The 20,784-nt window shown below is 43.8% G+C and overlaps 1 pseudogene across 1 annotated transcript in view; it reads left to right on the top strand.

The window, feature by feature from the left end:
• Nucleotides 1–20,784, top strand: part of LOC144823641 (microtubule-actin cross-linking factor 1-like) — a 209,232-nt pseudogene that overhangs the window by 143,660 nt on the left and 44,788 nt on the right. The window lies entirely within an intron of this gene.

Raw genomic sequence — 20,784 nt, 5'->3', positions numbered from 1 at the left:
TGTAGTATGCCACCGTCACCCAACATAACTCTACTCATTTTATTGACTTTGGAATGATGAAAGGCTGAGCCTTCTTTCTTGGACTTGGGTCTGCAATCTTTACATTAAACACTGACACCTGCAGCACATGCCTTATTCCATTGAGCACTTTTGTCATCACTCTCAACGTACGTGCTACCACCAGAACAAACATCACTTCCTGGCAGAATGCTATTTGCAGCTAATGGCAGAATGAAGTGTCACAATGGAAGAAACAACATTTAAAGTAAAAAAAATAGAGGATGGATCTCATATCAGGCCTTGGACTCCAATGGACCCTAGAACGCAACATTATTCCCAGTACCCGCTAAAGATATCTCACGCGCATTCATACCCTAAACTAACCCTAAAGAGGCTTCTAGGAAATACCAATATAAGAAAGTTACATTACTAACATATACTTTCCTGTAATAAACCATACAACAAGCAAAACAATCTTGAAATACTAGATAACCCTAAGTGTCTAATATCACTATGAATTGGCTAGAAGGTGACATTTTAATGCTGTAGAAAACAACATAAACAAATATCTAAATGAAACGTTAAATATTACCCCAGACGAAGTAGACCTGCCAGCACTTATGGTGCCACCGTGTGTCACACGGTATCTGACAAGGTGAACTGGAAGCCCCTGCAGAGAGTGGGTTTCCTGCACATGTTTGGAAGATCTGTTCAGCTGATGCCCATTATGTGCTTTTAAGTCTCTCCAGGACAGCAGACTGAGAAGCTTTTATTTTTGTAGTTATTTGTTTCCTTTTGGTAGAGAGGTAAACGTGCATCGCAGGCAGTGCTCTGCCCAAAGCCCCCCGACCCCGCTGCCCCTTGCAAGATGAAAATCATGTAGACGTTAGCAGATCTGAATTACCTTAGTTTGAAGACTCTAGCTGTGCTCCTTGCTCTCTACAGTAATGCTTAATATCTACATGCTGCTTTTAATTTCCCTGTCCAAAGGACGAGTGCTGGTGTGCCCATGTCTCAGCATAATTCACAGTAAGACTTTGCTATAGGTCCAGCTACTAAGTATGTCATTAGAAATATAAGGCAGAGACAGTTGTTTGCTCACCTACAATAGCTCCACAAAATGTAACGGCAAGTGAACTTACTAATATTTCAAAGGATGGTATGAAAGGCTGATGTTGGCCTTGCCTAGACACTAGGGTCGGGTGAGCCAAAAAATTAAAAGGTAAAGCCGAGCCTGAGGCAAAACGGTATGTCTCGGTTCCTAGAGCCGATACATGAGCTAGTCTCATCAAAAGCTAAAAAGTGTATTTTTTTAACATGTGGAAGCTTCAACATTAATACATCACATTATAGCACTGCACTGAGAAGTACTTATTAAAAGTGATCGCGTTTAAACAATTGAACCATTAGTGAACTAAGAGGCAAGACAGTTGTCATGTAAATCCTGTACTTGGTCCAGATTATAGTAGAGCAACAATGCAGCCTATTAAATCAAACACAATAGATTTGTGTACAACTGGTATTCTCACATATTTGAAATTGCTTCCATAAGTGATTATAAAGAAAAGGGAGTTTTGTGGGAATAAAATATTTGCCTTATGATCACAAAATGTGCAGAGTCTCCGTACTTCAAAATACCTATCTTTATATGTGCTGAAGGTTTGCACAATTAAGATTCTACTCGTAAATTCCTTTGTGAATAGCAAACAATTTTTAAAGTACACGTAAGTGTAAGTTTACCTTTGTGAATTAGGCTCCAAGTGATTTGCCCAGTTGTTGAGCCGACACCGAGACTCAAACCTGTTTCCTCATTTCCAGAGTGGCAGTTCTGGCCATAATGTCACATCCTGGGCAGAAGGAGGGTGGCAGGCAGAAGCCACATGAAAGCTTGGCTTGTTATGGGCTCGAGGTTCTACCAGCACTCGTCCACCTCTACTAGAACACAACTTGTGACCTTACAATCACCATGGTTCATTGGTGAACATACATCTCATTGAACCAAACTACACAAGGGTTAAAAGTGGAATTTCTTACATCATCGATAATGTATTTCATGATGTGTGGAGTAGAGGAAGGGGTTATTTCTATTTTGTGTTCATAGTGTGACTTCCTCTGTTACTGGCTGGCTCTAGCACAGCACTGTGTTAGTGGAAAGTCAGGTGTGCCAGGAGCAGGTGCCAACGCCTTCCTTTTACTCTATGAATGACATACTTTGCACTGTGGCAGATGTATGGGCAAAGGTAATTTCAACTGCACATTTCGTGCAATTGTAGATATTTTGTGAATTAGTGCAGATGCAAAAGGCACTTTTTGTGCTATGTTCTTTTGCAGAGCTGAAAAAGCAATTGGTTCTTTAGTGCGCATTCTCATCTGACCTTTAACATTTAAAAAAATTATATAGGTTTCACAGAAGCTAGGAGCAGGTACATTAGGACAGTTCTAGCAAACTAGGAATGTTTTGTCACTTAGCTATATTTTCATAATATTGAGAACTTCCGGCCAATCTCCCTGCTCCCCTTCCCGGCGAAGGTCATCGAGAAAATCGTCAACATACAGCTGACCTGCCACCTTGAAGACAACAACATCTTAGACCCATCCCAGTCCGGATTCAGATGAAACCACAGCACAGAGACAGCCTTCATCGCCGCCACAGACGACATCAGGTGCCAACTCGACAACGGCAAAACTTCAGCCCTCATCCTCCTGGACCTGTCAGCCGCCTTCGACACGGTCTGCCACCGCACACTAAGAACATGCCTCCAAGAAGCGGGAATCCAGAAGAAGGCCCTGGACTGGACCACGTCCTTTCTCTCCGGTAGAACCCAGAGAGTCCGCCTCCCACCCTTCCTATCCGAAGCCACCGACAGCATTTGCGGCGTACCCCAGGGCTCATCCCTCAGCACGACCCTGTTCAACGTCTACATGGCACCCCTCGCACAAGTGACCCACCAACACGACCTCAACATCATCTCCTACACCGACGACACCCAGCTCATCCTCTCCCTCACCAAGGACCCGCACACCGCCAAAACCAACCTCCACGAGGGAATGAAGGCCGTTGCCGACTGGATGAAGAACAGCCGTCTGAAGTTGAACTCGGACAAGACGGAGGTACTCATTCTCTGACCCACCTCCTCAACCTGGGATGACTCCTGGTGGCCGACCACACTGGGAACAGCACCGACACCCACCGACCATGCACGCAACCTAGGATTCATCCTCGACTCCTCCCTCTCCATGTCCAAACAGGTCAACGTCATCTCCTCCTCCTGCTACAATACCCTCCGCATGCTCCGCAGGATCTACAAGTGGATCCCGACCGAAACAAGAAGAACGGTGACACAGGCCCTCGTCAGCAGCAGACTGGACTACGGCAATAGACTCTACGCAGGAATCCCAACCAAACACCTACGGCGACTACAGCGCATCCAAAATGCCTCCGCCCGACTGATCGTCAACGTCCCCCGCCGCAGCCACACCAGAGAGACCTGCACTGGCTCCCCGTCGACAAGAGGATAACCTTCAAGCTCCTCACCCACGCACACAAAGCACTCCACAATGCCGGACCAGCCTACCTGAACTTCAGACTCAGCTTCTACAACCCCACCCGCCAACTCCGCTCTGCCAGCCTCGCCCTCGCCGCTGTCCCCCGCATCCAACGTACAGCCTCCGGCGTCAGATCCTTCTCCTACCTCGCAGCCAAAACCTGGAACACCCTCCCTACCCACCTATGGCAGACCCAAGACCTACTTGCCTTCAGAAGACTCCTCAAGACCTGGCTCTTCGAGCAGTAGCGGCACCCCCTACCCTCAGCGCCTTGAGACCCTCACTGGTAAGTGGCACGCTTTACAAGTACTCTGATTGATTGATTGATTGATAATACACAACTTCTCGCTATCAATCTCCATTTAACTTTGGATGTATTCCAGCAGCTTTCAACTTTTCCTTTTCCTTCTCCCAAACCATCTCAACTCCTCTCCTTGCCTTTCTCCCAATCTCTTCCCTTCTTTATTCCAATTCTTCAGTAAAATCCTTCTTAGGTCCAGTAAGTTTACATGTAATTTTTTCCTTATGAAAATGGGGAACATTAATTTCTGCGATATGCGCCAGAATTTGGATTCAGATTCCGGTACATAGCACTCTGCAAATCAGTCCTTGTTGTCACTACTTCTTCAGTTCCAGAGACCCCGCACTTCATTGCTGTGTTTGTCACAAGGATGAATTAAAAAGAGACCACATCAGTGGGCTACCGACACACTTCCTGACATGTTTCTTTACCAAGACCCAGTCCCTGGTATTGCAATTAGGTTCTGCCCATTCAGTGCACTCATATTTTTAGCTTCCTAGATCACCCAGTTTTGGACCCTTTCAAGTGGGTGAGCCTCACCACGTGTCTCACTCACAGTGGGCTGCCATCTTAGGCTGGGCCACGCGGTATACCCACCATTGCACACAGCTCTCCCAGGTCCGCGTCACCTCCAGGACCCACACCGACAGAAAAACAGTAGGGCAAAGTACAGTGTCGGCAGATGCAGGGAGGGGTACGAGAACAGCTCTAACTTGTGGTCTCCATCTTGACTGGCGTAGCCACCCCCAACCTATTCCTTAGAGTGCATTTTTGCTTCCCTTTAGTCTACAGAGACCAGTGAGTTCTCAAAATGGGGTGTAACCTGTCTGAGAAAATCAACTTTGCAAGTTCTAAAAAGATATCTCTGCAACTTAGGGGTCATCCAGATTTGTCGTATTTCTCTGGCTCAGCTCAGGATCAGAGCCTAGGCCTTTTGTCACCCTGCTGTGCGCAGTTAATTACATTTCTCTCCAGCAACAGAAAAAAAGTCCTCCCCACACAAAGGGAGCAATTAGCAGTGCTTCACCAAGTTCCAGAGGAGGAACGTGGTGGGGCTGAATGATCTGTATCAATCAATCAATTGTCACACTGTACAAGGGATGGGCCTGCCCAAGCCCACTGAAGAAAGAAAGGAGCCTAGACCTCTGGAGCCAACACAGGAGGGGGCTTCCCCTTTGAAAATGTAGTGAGAAAGGCCAGGGCTGTCAGCAAGGGGTGGAGCTGATGCCCCCTGAGGAGCTGTGACTAGTTACTCTGGAATGCTACCATTTCAAGCTATCCCAGCATGCTGTGCAGGAGGTTTGGGACAGGGGTGGAGAGGTGACATGCCACCCTGGGATTGGCCAGGGGTATCTAGCTTTTGGAACTTTCTTTTACCCTTTAAAAACTCTTGTACAAGGGAGAGACTCATTTTTGCCTGGTGACTTCTCTCTGCTTCGCTGATGGACCCCGGGGTCACCATGGGTAACTAGACGGAAGAACCCCCTAATGCTCACTAAGGACTAAGGACTCTGCCCCCCTGTTGACTCCAGGAACAGTGGGTCTCCCCAGCAATCAGTGATGCTGGCCTCATAAACACTCCCAGAGGACCAGTTTGGGGAAAGCGCTGGACTTCTGCGCCCAGAGAAGGACATAGGAATCCACCAATAATCCTTACCTTACCCTCGACGTCGGCCAGGGCCTTTGGGTTGGTCCAGGATTACATTTTCTAATTTTGCCAGGGAGGGGCGTGCATGGGATCCCACTCCCTGGGCTCCCTCTTTGCCCAGGTATCCCATCTCCAGAGCTGTTTAGTCAAAGAGGGGAGTCTGGACCCCATCCCATGAAATTAAGGAAGACTGTGGGGCACTGTCATGCCCCCCAATGGTCATGGCCTCACCTTCGCTCCCCGTGCTAGTGTCTAGGGGGAGCGGGGCTGCCACTGCAGATGACTGCACCCTAGAGAGAAGCTGTCGGCTACAGTGGCTGCACCCGGAGGTGCCGGCCGTGCGAGAGATGGTGGGGGCAGCAAGGGGTGGGCTACCTCAGCTGCCCTCATTGTTGAGGTTGCATGGGGGTGTCGAAGTAGGACTGGCCACACCCCACCCCCAAAAAGAGAAAAACACATAAAATGAAAGCTGTGCGGGTCTCCCGGAACCGTGGGAGAGCAACTGTTATAATATTCATTGCTCCTGGCTGGAGCGGCCCATAATGCCCTGCAAGCATTTTGCAGTTGCCTAATTTATCGTTACTCATGGTGGCCCCAGAATGGCAGGGGCACCACCAACGATGTACAGAAATCATGGGGGGGGGGGGAGTATTAGAAGTGCCTCTGCTCACCCTTAAGAATTCTTAAAGTTACTGTCCCTATGTTTTTTGGGGGTCAGGATACCAGGACTCCTGTGGAATATTGCATAATGTTTTCAAAGCACTCCCTCGGCTGGAGCTTTGGTTCTACAGCTGGGAGTGAAATACTCTCAAAGGGCTTACTTTATGGTTGCAACTATTTTGGCCTGAAAGTGTATAAAGGAGACACACAGACTAAAGCATTCTCTAGGAATTAAGTGTATCATTCCATGTAATGTAATCAAAATGTATTGCTCTCTATGGGCTGTTTTTATGATTGCATTTTCATGGTTAGAAAGCTTATAAAGAATGCAAGACACAGTTTGCTCATTTTAAAGGCTTTATTGGGATTATAACAATGACAGTGGATACTGATCAAAGTGTACATGCTTTATTAACATTAATACGTTTATTTACAGATGATTTTTATTATTGTTGATTGTGTTTACCTATAAAAATATTTATTTAACATGGTTTGCTACTCTTGAACCCTGGACCAAGCCAATAGCCTCACTTTATATTTTTGTGTGACCCGTTAGGAGATGAAAGATGATTATGCAATATCATCTATGGTGTGGCTCATCTGCTATTGTACATATTTGTAAATTATTGTGTACTATTTAGTAGTGTCTGTTTAATAAATGTACTTTTCCTTTTTCTAAAGCAAAAGCACTGACTGGACAATCACTTATTGAGTGTTAATATTGCATACCAGCGAAAGCTGATTTCTAGCTCACACCACTTCCCCTTAGTAGGCCTTTTACTGCTCAGCTACACTACCCTGAGAGAGTCAAGTGCTACAATGGGGTGCTCGGTTCCCAGTAAGGAGAATTGTGGACCTATTACTTGTGCAGGCCACACAACTAATAACCCAATTTCCTGCACCTGGACCTATTATTATTAATATTATTATTATATCTTATTGTAAAGCATATAGCTACCCTAACAGGGTTTCCATTTGCAAGGGACATTCACATAGAGCAGCTGAAACTTAAAGATAAGCCAAGGCTAATTAGAAAAACCAGGTCTCTAAAAGGTTAAAATAAATATCAAAGGACTTACAGGAGGATGAACGTTGTTACAACGCATGCTTTTAGCACGCATGCTGTAACAACGCGGTTTTTATAACGCATTCTTTTACAACGCATAACAGAAAAGGGTGTTGGATAGTGAATATTTTAATTTACTATTCCAACACCAGTCCCCGTTGACACTAGGGAAGGTGTTGGATAGTAAATTAAAAGTATTCCCTATACTTGAGCGCCCCCCAGAGTCATGCGTTGTAATAGAATGCGATTTAAAAACCGCGTTGTAATAGCACTGCGTGCTAAAAGTTGCGTCGTAAACAACGTTCCCCCTTACAGGATCTTATAGAGGCAGGTAATGAGTTCCATAATTTGGGACCCAGGTAGGAAAAAGACAGGCTACCCTGTCGGGCTCCTACAACGCTCGGATCTGTATAAAAGTTGCAATTGCTTAGTCGAAGGGAACGGCTTGAGGCAGACGAGTGCTTAGGAAGATGAAACAGCAATCTGGCAGCCACATGCTGGACTACCTGAAGGCGTCTGAGAAGAACATTGCCATAGCCCAAGCTATTGATGATTAATGCTTCTATTACTGTTCTTTGAGCAGGAACAGGCAGTAGCCAAAGTAGTTTTCATAACCAACTTAGAATGCCGAAGCAGGTGAAGGCTACCTTGGTGATTTGATGATTCATCAGGAATTTATCACACAGCCAAAACCCTTAAGGGCATTTTATGAAATAGTGGGAGCAGTGCAGCGCAGCGAATAACCTTGCTGTGCTGCACTGCGTCACTGGGAAAGGCCTGGAATGCCCCATATTTAAGGAAGACAGCACATTCCTGACTTTTCCCCCTGTGCTGGAGCACAATGGTCTGTCTAGCACAAACGCAGACACCCTTGCACCATGGCTCAAGGGTGCCTGCATGGCATACAGGATAGTATTTCTGCAGGAAGGCACACCTTCCTGCAAAAAAACAATCCTGAGAGACATTATCTGTGTGTGACATTCTATGTGTGCTGCAGAATGCAGGACACATAAAAAGAGGAAGTAACAAGGAGAAATAAAGATATTTCCCTTGTTACGCTTCTCCTCAGGAGGTGCATGTTTTTGGCTCATTTCCGGCTTTACAAGGTTTGGTAAAACTGGGAATGCGCCAAAAAACATGGGAGTTGCGTGGGAACAGTCATGCAATGCCCATGTAACACTTACAGAGGGCAGAGTATTGGAACACAGTGATCCGAGCAGCATTGCGTTGCTCCCAAATTTTTGTGTGGCTTCAAAAATCTGACTTAAAGTTTGCGCAGCTCTTGCACCACATTGTCTGGTGTAAGAGTGATGTGAACTGGGTCATAAACATGGCCCTGGGTTCTTAGCCATTGAAACAGGGACAGGGCAGTGCCAAGAGCATCACGCTAGAAGTGGGGACTCAAAAGATGACGTTGATTAGCCACCAATAGAATTTCAGACTTATCTCCATTTAGTTTGAAAGAATTGATATTCATCCAAGCAGCTACTTACATCAAACAGGTGTTATGTATATCAGAGCTGCAATCTTCCTTGTGTGAAAGGGAAACAATAATATGGGTATCATCCACATAAGACAACAGAGTGAGACCACAACTTTCCACTACGTCAGCCAGGGGTCGCACATAAATGTTAAATAGGGTCGGGGTGAGGTCCAAACCTTGTGGTACAACTGAAGATAGGAGATAGGAGTTGGAATTATGAGTTATGAGTTATGAAAGAGAGGAGAGGTCTTGTAAAAATTATCTTAACCAACCCAGGGTCAGATCTTGAATCCCCATGTCCTCCTGACTTTGGAGAAGTAACTGGTGCAAAACAGTGTCGAAGGCCGCACTGAGATCTAGTAGAATCAAAGCTACGGTGCCACCCCAATCCAGTTGGAGCCAGCCTTGAATCCAGTTTTGAGAAGGGGGGAGAAGACCGATTCTATAAAAATAGAAAATTGTTGATTAACATGCTTTTTTAAACATTTTTGCAAATAGCTGTAAGACCGAAAATGATCGATAGTTAGACCAGCTGAGAGTATTGAGATTCGACTTCTGCAGCAAGGGAATCATCATTGCATGTTTCGAGGATTTGGGACTAGTCCTTCGGAGAGTGCGGAATTCAGAAGGTAGATCACCATATAAAAAAGCTCAGGGTACAATTTGGTAAAATAAGTGGGGTTCTAGAGGAGAACTGGATTTAAAAGTATTTAGTAAGGTAGCAAATGCTGGTAAATTAATAGGTGAGAAAGTGCTTAAGAGGCATGGAGGAGAGGAACGGAAAGTTGATCCTTTTTCTGCTTGTGACTGAGAGCGAGAAGTGATAGTACTAGTACTCTTTCTGCTTGAAACTAACAACGGGGTGTCATAGGACTAGGAGAGTGGGAAGCCTCAATATAAGCCACTTTTTACAGAAAAAAGCCTGCTAGTTTGTCACATTGTGTCTGTGAGAGTGGAGTAGAATGAGAAATGGTTGTTGGACCCGATAAGGATTCGATTAGGACAGTTCGGAACATGAGTGATTTCATCTGAGTAAAAAAGGGCTTGGTGGAGTGACATTTTTTGTGGTAGTCTCCCAAGGCCAGGCTGCATTTGAGTTTGTCCTCCTCCCAGTAAGTTTTTTGCCAGATCCTCTCTATGGGGCAGATTTACTAGTTCTGGCGCATCTCTGCAAATCAGCAGAGATACGCTGGAACAGATGCGACATGCAAAACCACCCGTGCGCTACCACTGATGTGCCGCATTTACAATGCAGCGTGCCGTGGCGAAAGGATGGGAAGTCGCACCCCCGGCGTAAAGGTGGCACATTGCTGGAGTGTCGTTACAAGTGCGACGCTGCTCCAGCAAGGCTCAGGGGCGCCCTATGCCTAACATGCTGCGTCACTCCTCACGCCTGCTTCAAGCAGGCGCAGGGTTTTGACGCTGCATGGCCGTAAAAGTAACTCAGTGAAATCTTGAAGATTTCACTACGTCACGTTTACGAGGCGTACCTGCGAGGGAATGCCTACCCTGCGCCAGAACTCCCACATGAAACCTGACGCAGGTTTCATGTGGCCCAGGGCTTTACAACGTGAGGAATCTCCCTAGATGCGTTACGTTGTATATACAGCGGAACATAGCGGATGGTTTACGCTGCCGCTGCGTCACAGAAGTGAGGCAACAGCGGCGTAAATGTGTCGCAACGGGCTTGTAAATCTGCCCCAAAGTGCTTAAAATTCTTTTTGATCCCATGCAGAGTATCATTAAACCAAAGGGCAGGAGAAAAAGATATAGATTACGTAGTAGGTCTAAGAGAGAGAACAGAATCCAGAGATGACCAAACTCAGTTGTCAATAACAAGTGACTCGGAATCCATTGAATGGCTGAAATTGGGTATGGTTGCCTGTAGGAGTGAGGTAAGAGTAGAAGGATTGAATTTTGACCAATCCCTCGACCAGGTGGCTGAGGCACAAGGCTGAGCAATAGACCTGGAAGAAATTGAGATGGAAAAAGTTATTACAGAACGATCAGACCACGACAGAGAAAGTGGGCAGTCTACCAACAATCTCTTTAACTTGGAGAAGACAGGTTCAAGCAAATGTCCTACTTCATGAGTAGGGAAGTTATTTAATGGATGAAGTTCCAAAGCATTAAAGTCCTCTACCAGAGAATAGGCAGACTTACAGGTTGGTTCTTCAAAGTGAATGTTAAAATCACCTATAACATTAAAATTTGAACATTTAAGGACGAATGGAGAAATGGCTACCTCACCACAGAGCACCAACTACCTGCTGGTCCAGGAGGATGATAGATTAATGCACCCTAAAACACAATGTTGTTAGATAGGCAAAGGGAGAAAAATATAGAATCACAGTCTAAGATAAAAAAGATTCTCCCTTTTACACTGAAAGTGGGCTTTAAAAACAATAGCCACCGCAGTCCCTTTTCTTTCCAAATGTTCCTGTCTTACCATGTTAGTAACAGTAGCAATAATATCAGGTGTGTAGGCATCCTTGAGTCAAGTTTCCGCTAGAAAAACAGCATGCGGAAAAACAGCAGTTAAGAAGTTAAATACTTCTAACTGATGTTTGGCCACAGAGAGCCAATTAATATTAAACAAAACAATAAGTAGTTGCTTTAAGTTCCAATAGAGTAGTGGTCTTCAAAGTAGAGGTGTCTGGAAGAGAAGTAAAAACCTTATTTCCAGATACTAAACCTATAGACTGGGTTGACGTATGAAAGTCACTGTGGCAGGAACCCAAAGTACCAATTACCCGATTATTAGATGAGAAACATACCTCCGGTGGTACCAGACATAGAGCTCATAGCTTAGTTGCAGAGTATATTGCTCTAGCTGGGGCAAAAGGAGTAGCATTCCTGGACCCTGAGCCCATTGAGATGCAAAGAGGCTTGCCTTTGGCGCATCTGCTCCACAGACACGTTTAAATATGGCCTGGGACGGGAGCAGGAGGGAAAGCCCCCCAAAGCTAGAGCCCTAACCCCTCTATTGAAATGGCCCAACAAGATTTCTGCTGTACCTGCACACGTCTAAGCGGCACAGAGCAGAAAATAGCAGTAAAATGTTAAAAGGAGAAAATACCCCCCCCCTCCACACAAAAAATACAATAAACCTAGGTCATGAAATTGTTCTTGCCTTTGCAATGAAGTGGCTAACTTAACTTGGTGAGATATAGAGCGCACCACATCAGCTTATCCTTTACTGTAATCAAGAATCATATAATCTATTATGTTCTCAATCGCAGTTATTGGTACTGCAGGAAGTTTTGTGGCTGTCCCCATCTGAATCTTGTGGAGGGTGAGCCCGAACCCCTTATCAGTTGTGCTTCAGAGAATCATCAAACCAAGGGAATGGCATCAGGCCACTAAAATGAAGTGCAAGCTCACACTTTGGTAAGGCGAGACTTCGGCGTCCCATTGATTTGTTTCACAATCCAAGATGTCTCTGGTCTGTAACTACAATGGAATCTCTGCTCCACCTGTTGTGCTACACACTTCATCTTCATAACCTCATTCTTGAAATGGGTCCCACGGTTTGACTCCAGAGAACCCGGTATGCCAAAACGAGGACCCTCAACAATAATTTGGCCATAATGAGCCTATCATTTCTCTTGGTTCGGTATGCTTCCACCCAGGGGGAAATAGAGACAGACTACCACCAAAATATGGTGAAGTCTATTGCAATTGGGCATTTAAACAGTCAAGCTGCATGTGATTAAAGAGACCATATGATCTCCCTGTGTGACTCATGATCACAACTGTCCTCCGGCCTGCATTTAATTGCTGGCAAGTAACACATTTGTGACATAGGTTTTCCACAATGACACAGAAATGAGAGTTGAACCAATAGATCCTGAAGAGATAAACCATAGCATCTATAAGAGAAGGACCGTGGAAATGCCTGGCCATGGGAGACAACATAGCATCTGGTACGACTGATTTTCCATTTGTCGAATCTCAAATTTCATCCTTATTCTTCACACACCCTGCTCTAACCCATTTCTCCTATTCACAGTCTGTTGCTTCTTCAGGAATGCTCTTAATCTCCTCCCAGACATGAGTATCAGTCAACAACATGCTTGAAACAACATGAACATGAATGCTTCCTTTTGATTGTGCAAACCTCAAGAGCACAGTACCTTGCCATCTTATTTGCTTAGCAGTTTCTATCAATCACAAAATTCTATCCACCCTTGTGTGCTTCACATTTCACTATGACTGTATCTGTAGGCAATTGCAATGTATCAATCAAACCCATCGCATAATTAGCATTCCTAATGGGGGAACCTGAAACCTCTCTGAGACTATAACTGTCCAAAATCATGGAAATAGCCAAACCTGCACTGGCTATTGGTATACATGGTAATTCTCAAATTGTTAGAGACACAACATGCTCCAGTAAGACAATTCGGCCACCTGTGCGTGCATTACGTTGCACAAATAGGAGACTTCTACCACATCTTCTAAGGTGCACACTGTAAGCTGCTCTCAGAATTCTGCAGCTATCTCTTAAACAAGAGCAGCCCATGAACAAGGTAAAATCGGGCTCTTCCAGAGGGACATATCTAACATTGGGTCTTGCCTTGGTACATAACTGTGGCAAATCAAGACAGTCATGGTCAACCCTATCTTCATTATTATTAGATACAGGTAAAGGAAAAAGAGAAGTAGGGGTTTAAGGTATGGCATCTCTTCAGGATAAGATTCTCAGCTGCTCAAATAACCTGCTCAATCCTTGTGAGTCTGCTATTTGTTATGTGTTGCATTCAAGTATGACTTTTTAAAATCTCAACAGAGTGTGAGACCATTACTGTAAGTGAGTATCCCATCATTATTCCCTCACACTGCTGAATGCTGGCACCAACTACAGCCACCCCCTTAAGGCTCCTAGGCAATGCTCTGGCTACGAGATCGAGTGTGGCAGATAAATTGAAGGGATCTTTTAACTCCCACATGGGTCTGTGTTAATACAGACCGTGTGCACCCTTAATGCTTTTAACAGTAGATCACATGATCTTTGTCGTAATCAGGCATTCCTAGAGCCAGAGTGCAACAAAGTCTTTCTCTTACCTCGAGGAAGGTGATCTGCATTTGTTTGTCCTAGATTAGCGAATTAGACACATCTTTGTGTGTAAGCCATTATAGAGGCTTTCCCACTAGAGAAAAGTTGTGATTCCACAGACAACAGTAGACCACCATTCTGAGAAACATCCTGAATTCTATCTGTGTTGCAGAGGGGGTTCATTCTTGGAATTGTGACAGTACTGCAGTTTTGTAGGAGACACGTTGTGTATGCTCTCAGCCAAATAGTTCAGTAAGGAAATGGTGTCTTGTTTGCATGCATCTTGGGTTTTCTACGATACAAGCAGGTCATCGATATTTGGAATAACATTCATGAGCTGAACTGCAAACATGAACGTGTGAAATTCACTCATCAAATTGACAAAAGCAGCATTGCTTTTTTGGATGTGTTGATCCAAATTGATTCAGGTACAATCAAAAAAAGCGTTCATACTAAAGCAACAGACAGAAACAACTCTTTACATTTTCAAAGTTTTCATCAAAGCTCACTCAAGAGACATCTGCCATATTTTCAATTTACTAGACTGAAAAGGATTACATCCGACCCTGATGAAACAAATGTCATCATAACCAAATTCACCGATAAGTTCAAACAACATGGTTATCCTGAAGAAGTACTCGAGAATTCTAAGCAAAGAGTTGCAGTCGTAGACAGGGCATCGTTGTTATGCCGCACAGTACCTAAGCAATCCAATCCAACAGTTTGTGTGATGAAACATTTTAGGCAAATTAACTTGATTAAATCCATAATCCTGAAACATTGGATCATCATTCAGACAGAACCCGATTTACAAAGGTTATAATCACCACGACAAACCTTTGCGATGCAACGATCCAACAACTAAAAAGAATTACTGAATAAAAAACCAGAGCCAGCACAGAAGAATTTTAAAGGCATACAAAAATGCATAAACTGTGTACACTGCAACAACGTTATAGTGGGCAACAGCTTTATTCATCCCAAACAGGGTAACAGGATGGAACTCAAACACTCCAGTAGGTGCGATACAGCTAATGTTATCTACGCATTAAAATGCCCTTGCGGAAAAATGTATGTGGGGAACACAGAAAGAAAAGTCAAGGTGCGAATAAAAGAACATAAGAGCAACATTCGCAATAGCAATGAAAAATCCACAGTTGCAATGCATTGGATGGAAACTAGACACAATATATCGCAATTGCGATTTACCATACTAGAGGCACAAAAACTTCAATCTGGTATTGATCCGCGAAAAGCATTATCTAAATCTGAATTTTTTTGGACTATGAATTTACATGCTTTACAACCACAAGGGTTAAATGACAGGATTGAATATAATTGCTTTCTTTGATACAGTAGCAACATTTAACTGGTATTCTTTATGATTTTGACATATTTGAGCATTTTGATCTTACCTTCTCAATTATAATAATGTCAGTCAGCATTTCGTAATCAGCTCATGTTTAAAATTATTTTGATTCATATGTATGTAACCTTAATGATCTATATGTACATATCAATTAAGATGGTCACTATGGGCCAGATGCAGGTAATCTCAATTTACCTATTCTTAAATACCGAATTTTACCGATTCGGTATTTAAGAATAGGTAAATGGGATGTAGATAATTTTTCGGTAAAAATTACCGAATCGGTCAGATTTGGTAATTAAGAATCGGTATTTACCGATTTGGTATTTACCGAATCGGTAAATACCGATTCAGTAATTCCCATTCATTCCTATGGGCCAGGAGGCCCATAGGAATGAATGGGAATTACCGATTCAGCATTTACCGATTCAATAAATACCGAATCGGTAAATACCGAATCGGTAATAGGGGGAACCCTTTCAAGGGTGGCAGGGTGTCACATTGACACCCTGTTGCACCCCTGAATAGTGCATGAGTGCACATGTGGCACACATACATGTCCTAAGGGCATGTATGTCTGCCACATGGCACAGAATAAAAAGCAAAAAATTGCTTTTTAAAAGGAATTCGTTATGTACCACCAACTAATAGTTGGTGGTAAATAACAAATCCTTAAATGTAAGAAGCACTCACTTGAGTGCTCCCTACATTACAGATTAGTTAATTTACCGAATCTGTATTTTAAGAATTCGGTAATGTACCGATTTCTTAAATTACCGATTTGGTAAATTACCGAATCTGTAATGTGGCCTCCTACATCTGAAAAGCCTAATACCGGTCGGTAACGGCTGAAATTTGGTAATTTACTGACCGGTATTAGGCTTCCTACATCTGGTCCTATGTGTTGTATTAACTAATTTTTTCAGCATTCTTGTTTTCGCTGTAATTAAGTTCTGTGCTCATTATGGGAAGAACGGGATGCTTCATACATATGCAGGTTCACTTTTCTTCTCTTTTTTTTCATCGGCATGAACCTTGTAACTTTATTTTTGTCACACAATTCACTACATTAGTAGGCTGTGCGCCTCTATGGCGTCAGACACACCTTATAACGCGAGTGCGTTATCACGTTGCACACCTAGCATTGCGGTTCACGATTTGGATCTGGAGGGTTCCAGGTAAACTCCGGACTTCCATATACTTTTTTTGCGGTTTTAATTACACAACACAATTAGGATCGATTTGGGCACTTGCATGTATTAATCTTTTAACGTTGACAGCAGTATGAGTGATTTCGCGAGTTACCACATTTCATAACGTAATATCACACACAATTTCAGCACTTGGTTGGGGATTCGCCCACAACGTAGTTCCGTGTACCATCTGGTTTTATAACAGAGTAACTCTTAACGCTATGCATGACTTCAGCACTAAGCTTCTTTTTTCACTACGAAACGTTCTTGCGTGCGTATACGCACCTCAAAACGCCAAGCTTGATGTGACTCAAAGTAATGTTTCCCGGATTCTTTCGAAAAGGGAGTTTTTATTGAGCACTTGCCCCTTTTTTCATTAGTAGCAGGGAGCACACGGATTGTTTGCATCAAGTATTTTTGAGCTTTTTCTTTTTCTTTCTCTCTTGTTTTATCCTGATTATTACATTGTGGACTGTGGGATAAAAAGTCTCATGCTTCCTTGCACGTTTCAGAATCATCGAACGACCCTTGATGAAGGGTCAAGAAATGACCCGAAATGCATTGGGTTTATAAAAAATGGCATCAACTTGAATTGGCATGGTCAATTATGATGGAAATTGCGTGATTTACAATGCATTGGATGTACATTAAAAACATAAGGATTGAATAACTATACGTTTGAAGAGCAGAATACTTTTGCAAAAGTAGCTTTAAACTTGGTGATACCGTAGGTATTGGAATTGTGCTCCTACCAGCAAGAAGGGTTCTCTCTTGCACTTTTTGTGACAATTAATACTTTGACGCCAATGGACACGGCGCCGGTAGTTGAAGCACACCTGAACATTTGGAATATTTGAGTTTATATCAGTGTATTTACGAGTGCACGTTGGCAACAGTCATCGATATACTGCACCAGAACCGAGATCCATTGCATCTGCAGGGTCCCGAGATTTTTTTTCAGGATCTGATTAAAGACTGAGGAATTCTCTGTATACCCTTGTGGAACTCCGCACCATGCCAAGATTTTATTTTGGAACCAAAAAGTGAAAAGGAACTGAGTCTAATCGACTAGAAGAATGGAAAAAGAAATTTGACACTTCTCAATGACTGACTTATTCAGTATTACACAGTATTTTGGAAGAGTATCACAGGAGGACTCAGTACCACACAACAACATGGGACCACTATACAGTTAATTTTTCTTAAATCTTGAACTATCCTCCACTCTTAATCTGTTTCTGCAAACCCATCACAGATGAGTTGCAGGGATATCCTAATGTATTGTTTTAAGATGCCTTACTCTAACATGGATTCAATCACACAGGTAATTCCAGCCACTGCTTCTCGTGAGAGGCTATATTCGATTGTATGAAGATGCATTTGGTTTTATAGTTATCCGCACAGGTTTACCATCTTTGATTAGACCAATGTCTTTGCCGGTAAAATCCCACTCTTCCTCTTTCACCAAATCTCTTCACTGTTTACTCTTGAGTTCTTAGATTAACGTTTGCATCTTCATTGTGTGTCTAAAACTCAACACCATCCATAGGACCTTGGGGGCAAGATGGCGGATGCAGCAGTGTCCGAGTGAGCAGCATCAGCGGCGCTCTCACTGTGCTCACTTCCCGCATAGCGGTGCAAGTTTCAAGAAACCGAATCACCGATCAAAATACGGGAATACTATTTGGCACTTACAAACACTGTCAACGTACCGGAAGAAAGGCTGGGATGCGGCTGGATTTATGGTGCTGTGCTTGACGATCCTTGCAGCTTGCGTGGCGGTATCCAACTGCTGTGGACTCGCGCTGGTCGGCAGAGCGGAGGGCGGTAGCAGAGCGGAGCAGTGCTGCGCGAGGAGAGGAGGAAGAACGTAGATACGAGTCAACCCGCGTGAACAAACTTTGTGCATCTACTGAATCGCGGTATCGTCACTCCAGGCCACATCGGGAAAGAAGCAAGCAAGGCGCAACCGGTTCAAAATATACGGTTTCTGTCATGGCTCCCAAGACTTTAAAACCGAAGACTAGAGCAGCCACAGCAGCTTCACAGGCATCGCAAGACCTGACTAACAATGAAGGTACTAGCGCTAGCGCTTGCTCTGCGGCCCTATTTGAGACTGCGAATTCTCTTCATAATGTAAATAATTTGCCGAATGAATCTTTGGATCGGGGTCTTGGTCAAGCACCCGCGGGGGATTCTGGGTCTTGTAGGACTGGTACTATTCCCAAAGTTCCAGGGATGTTCTCGAAGAAAAACACAAAGACTGGACCTTCTAACAGTAATAAAGTGTTAACTTGTGATAAAATATATACACCTGATCTCACTATAGTCAATTCAAATATGTCCCTGTCCCTGCCACAAGCACCAAACCCAGCTATGGGGGGAAAACCTGGTGTTATAAGGGATAGAACAGAATCAGCTCTGGGTAAGGACACTCAAGAACAACCTCGATCCCAGGGGAGCAATCAGATATAACCACTCAAAGACTACTAGGGTTAGTATCGTCTCTATCGTCTGGGTCCAATGTACAAGTGGCACTAGTTCCACCGACTTCGCTGGAGGAGGTAGAATCTGTTGATTCAACGGGGAACTTTTATTCAATGTCTGATCTATCCATAGCTTTAGAGTCAGAGAGCTTAGATGGAGATGAGGACTGGAGGGATGCTGGCAGTAATAAGAGCCTGAACAGCTCAACACAGGATCTACGGAGCCTAGATGGTGATGGTGATGAGGAGGGCGACACTGCCTCACCAGGGAGACCAGATTGGGGGGACAAAGAGAACACAGTTCTTACTGTACAAGGTGACAATGCCGGGTCACCCTCCACTCTATCTGCTGACACTCTGGATAGATCGCAGGTCCGAACCCAGACCCCAGAAGTAACATTGGATACTCGCTATCAGGTCATGCTCCAACACAGGGAGGAAACAAGGGCGGAAAACGTACGCACCCAAGGTGCAGTCCGGAGGCTGCAAAACAATTTAAGGCGAGTGGCTAAATCATGTAACGAGACAGCTGCTAGAGTTCAAGAGGCTGAGGGACGAATATCAACGATTGAAGATACTGTGGCTCACCAAAAAACGCAATTAAGAGACGAGGTTAATTGGAAACTGGTGGACCTGGAAAATAGATCCCGTCGGAATAACTTACGTATTCTGGGTGTTCCTGAGGGGAGTGAGGGGAGGGACGTCAGACAGTACATGATTGATCTTTTTTCTGAGGCATTCCCAGAGCTTACTCAGTGGAAATGGGATGTGGAGTTGCAAAGGGCCCACAGGTTCCAATTTCAAAAAAACGTCAGGCAAGACTCAAATGCTAAACCAAGAGCGATCTTGATATGCTTAAATAATTTCCTGGCTAGGGAGGCCCTTTATGACCTGGCTAGACCAGACCGGAAGCGTAGGGGGAAAGGTGTGGAGTTTTTTCTGTGCCCTGATTATTGCCATGCCACCGTCCAACAACGCTGGCAAGTTCGCCAGTTAATTCCATCTTTCCAGGCTAAGGGCGCTCAAGCCTTTCTCCTTAATCCTTCAAAACTTAAAGTAATTTATAAAGAGAGATCTCACTTTCTAACTTCTGAAGGATCTGCTAAAGACCTCCTTGCCTCGCTGTGAGCTAGCTGATTATATATTATTTGTTTTTTTCTTGAACTGGGCCCTCACTAATGATAACTGCACCGCATCTTTTTTTTCTGTGTGTAACTTTGTTTATTTGATGGAATCTCCTCTCAAATTATATGGAAATAACGGATCATATATATGGTTTGGACTGTTTGTGTCAGATTTAGATCTGTTATGTTGGCTATATCTAAGAGGATGATGTGTAGGGAAGTGACCAGTGAGACACAAGATGCTTTTCATGTCATCAACTTTAGGGACTACTCAGTCCCTTTGCCCTTATTGGGTTGGGGTCAAGGGGGGGGGGACTCGGGGTGGTTGTGGAGGGTAAAAAATGTTGCAAGCAAAGACAGAATTTTTTTTTTACAGAGTAGATGCTTCAGTAGGATGACCGGTAAAATGATATGCAACTTATACTGGGTCTGGAAACTGTTTGGACTAGTTTTTTGTGGAGAATGGGTGTACTATTATGTAATGCTTCATCTAATAGGTCTTGGGGGATAATGTGTATAGGATATATTGAATGATAAAGATGGGGAAAATACGAATATGTTCTTGGAATATTTGTGGCCTTAATAATAAGAAAAAAAGGGGTGTGTGTGCACAAATCATTCAGAACATGAGAATAGATCTTTTGTGCCTTCAAGAAATGCATATTACTTGGAACGACAGACAGATACTCAAAGAATTAGGCATGCAATTAATGGCCTGTACCCATCAAGGTACCACCACTAATGGGGTGGCTATACTGATGAGAAGAGGATTGGGGTCTCTTAAACGCAGTAAAGATGATCACTATGGTAGATGGGTAATCTTAGAGATTAGCATTGGCAATAAACTTT

This window comes from Lissotriton helveticus, chromosome 3_1, assembly GCF_964261635.1.
Source record: "Lissotriton helveticus chromosome 3_1, aLisHel1.1, whole genome shotgun sequence".
Lineage (NCBI taxonomy): Eukaryota > Metazoa > Chordata > Amphibia > Caudata > Salamandridae > Lissotriton > Lissotriton helveticus.
This window is presented reverse-complemented; position numbering and strand designations above follow the sequence as displayed.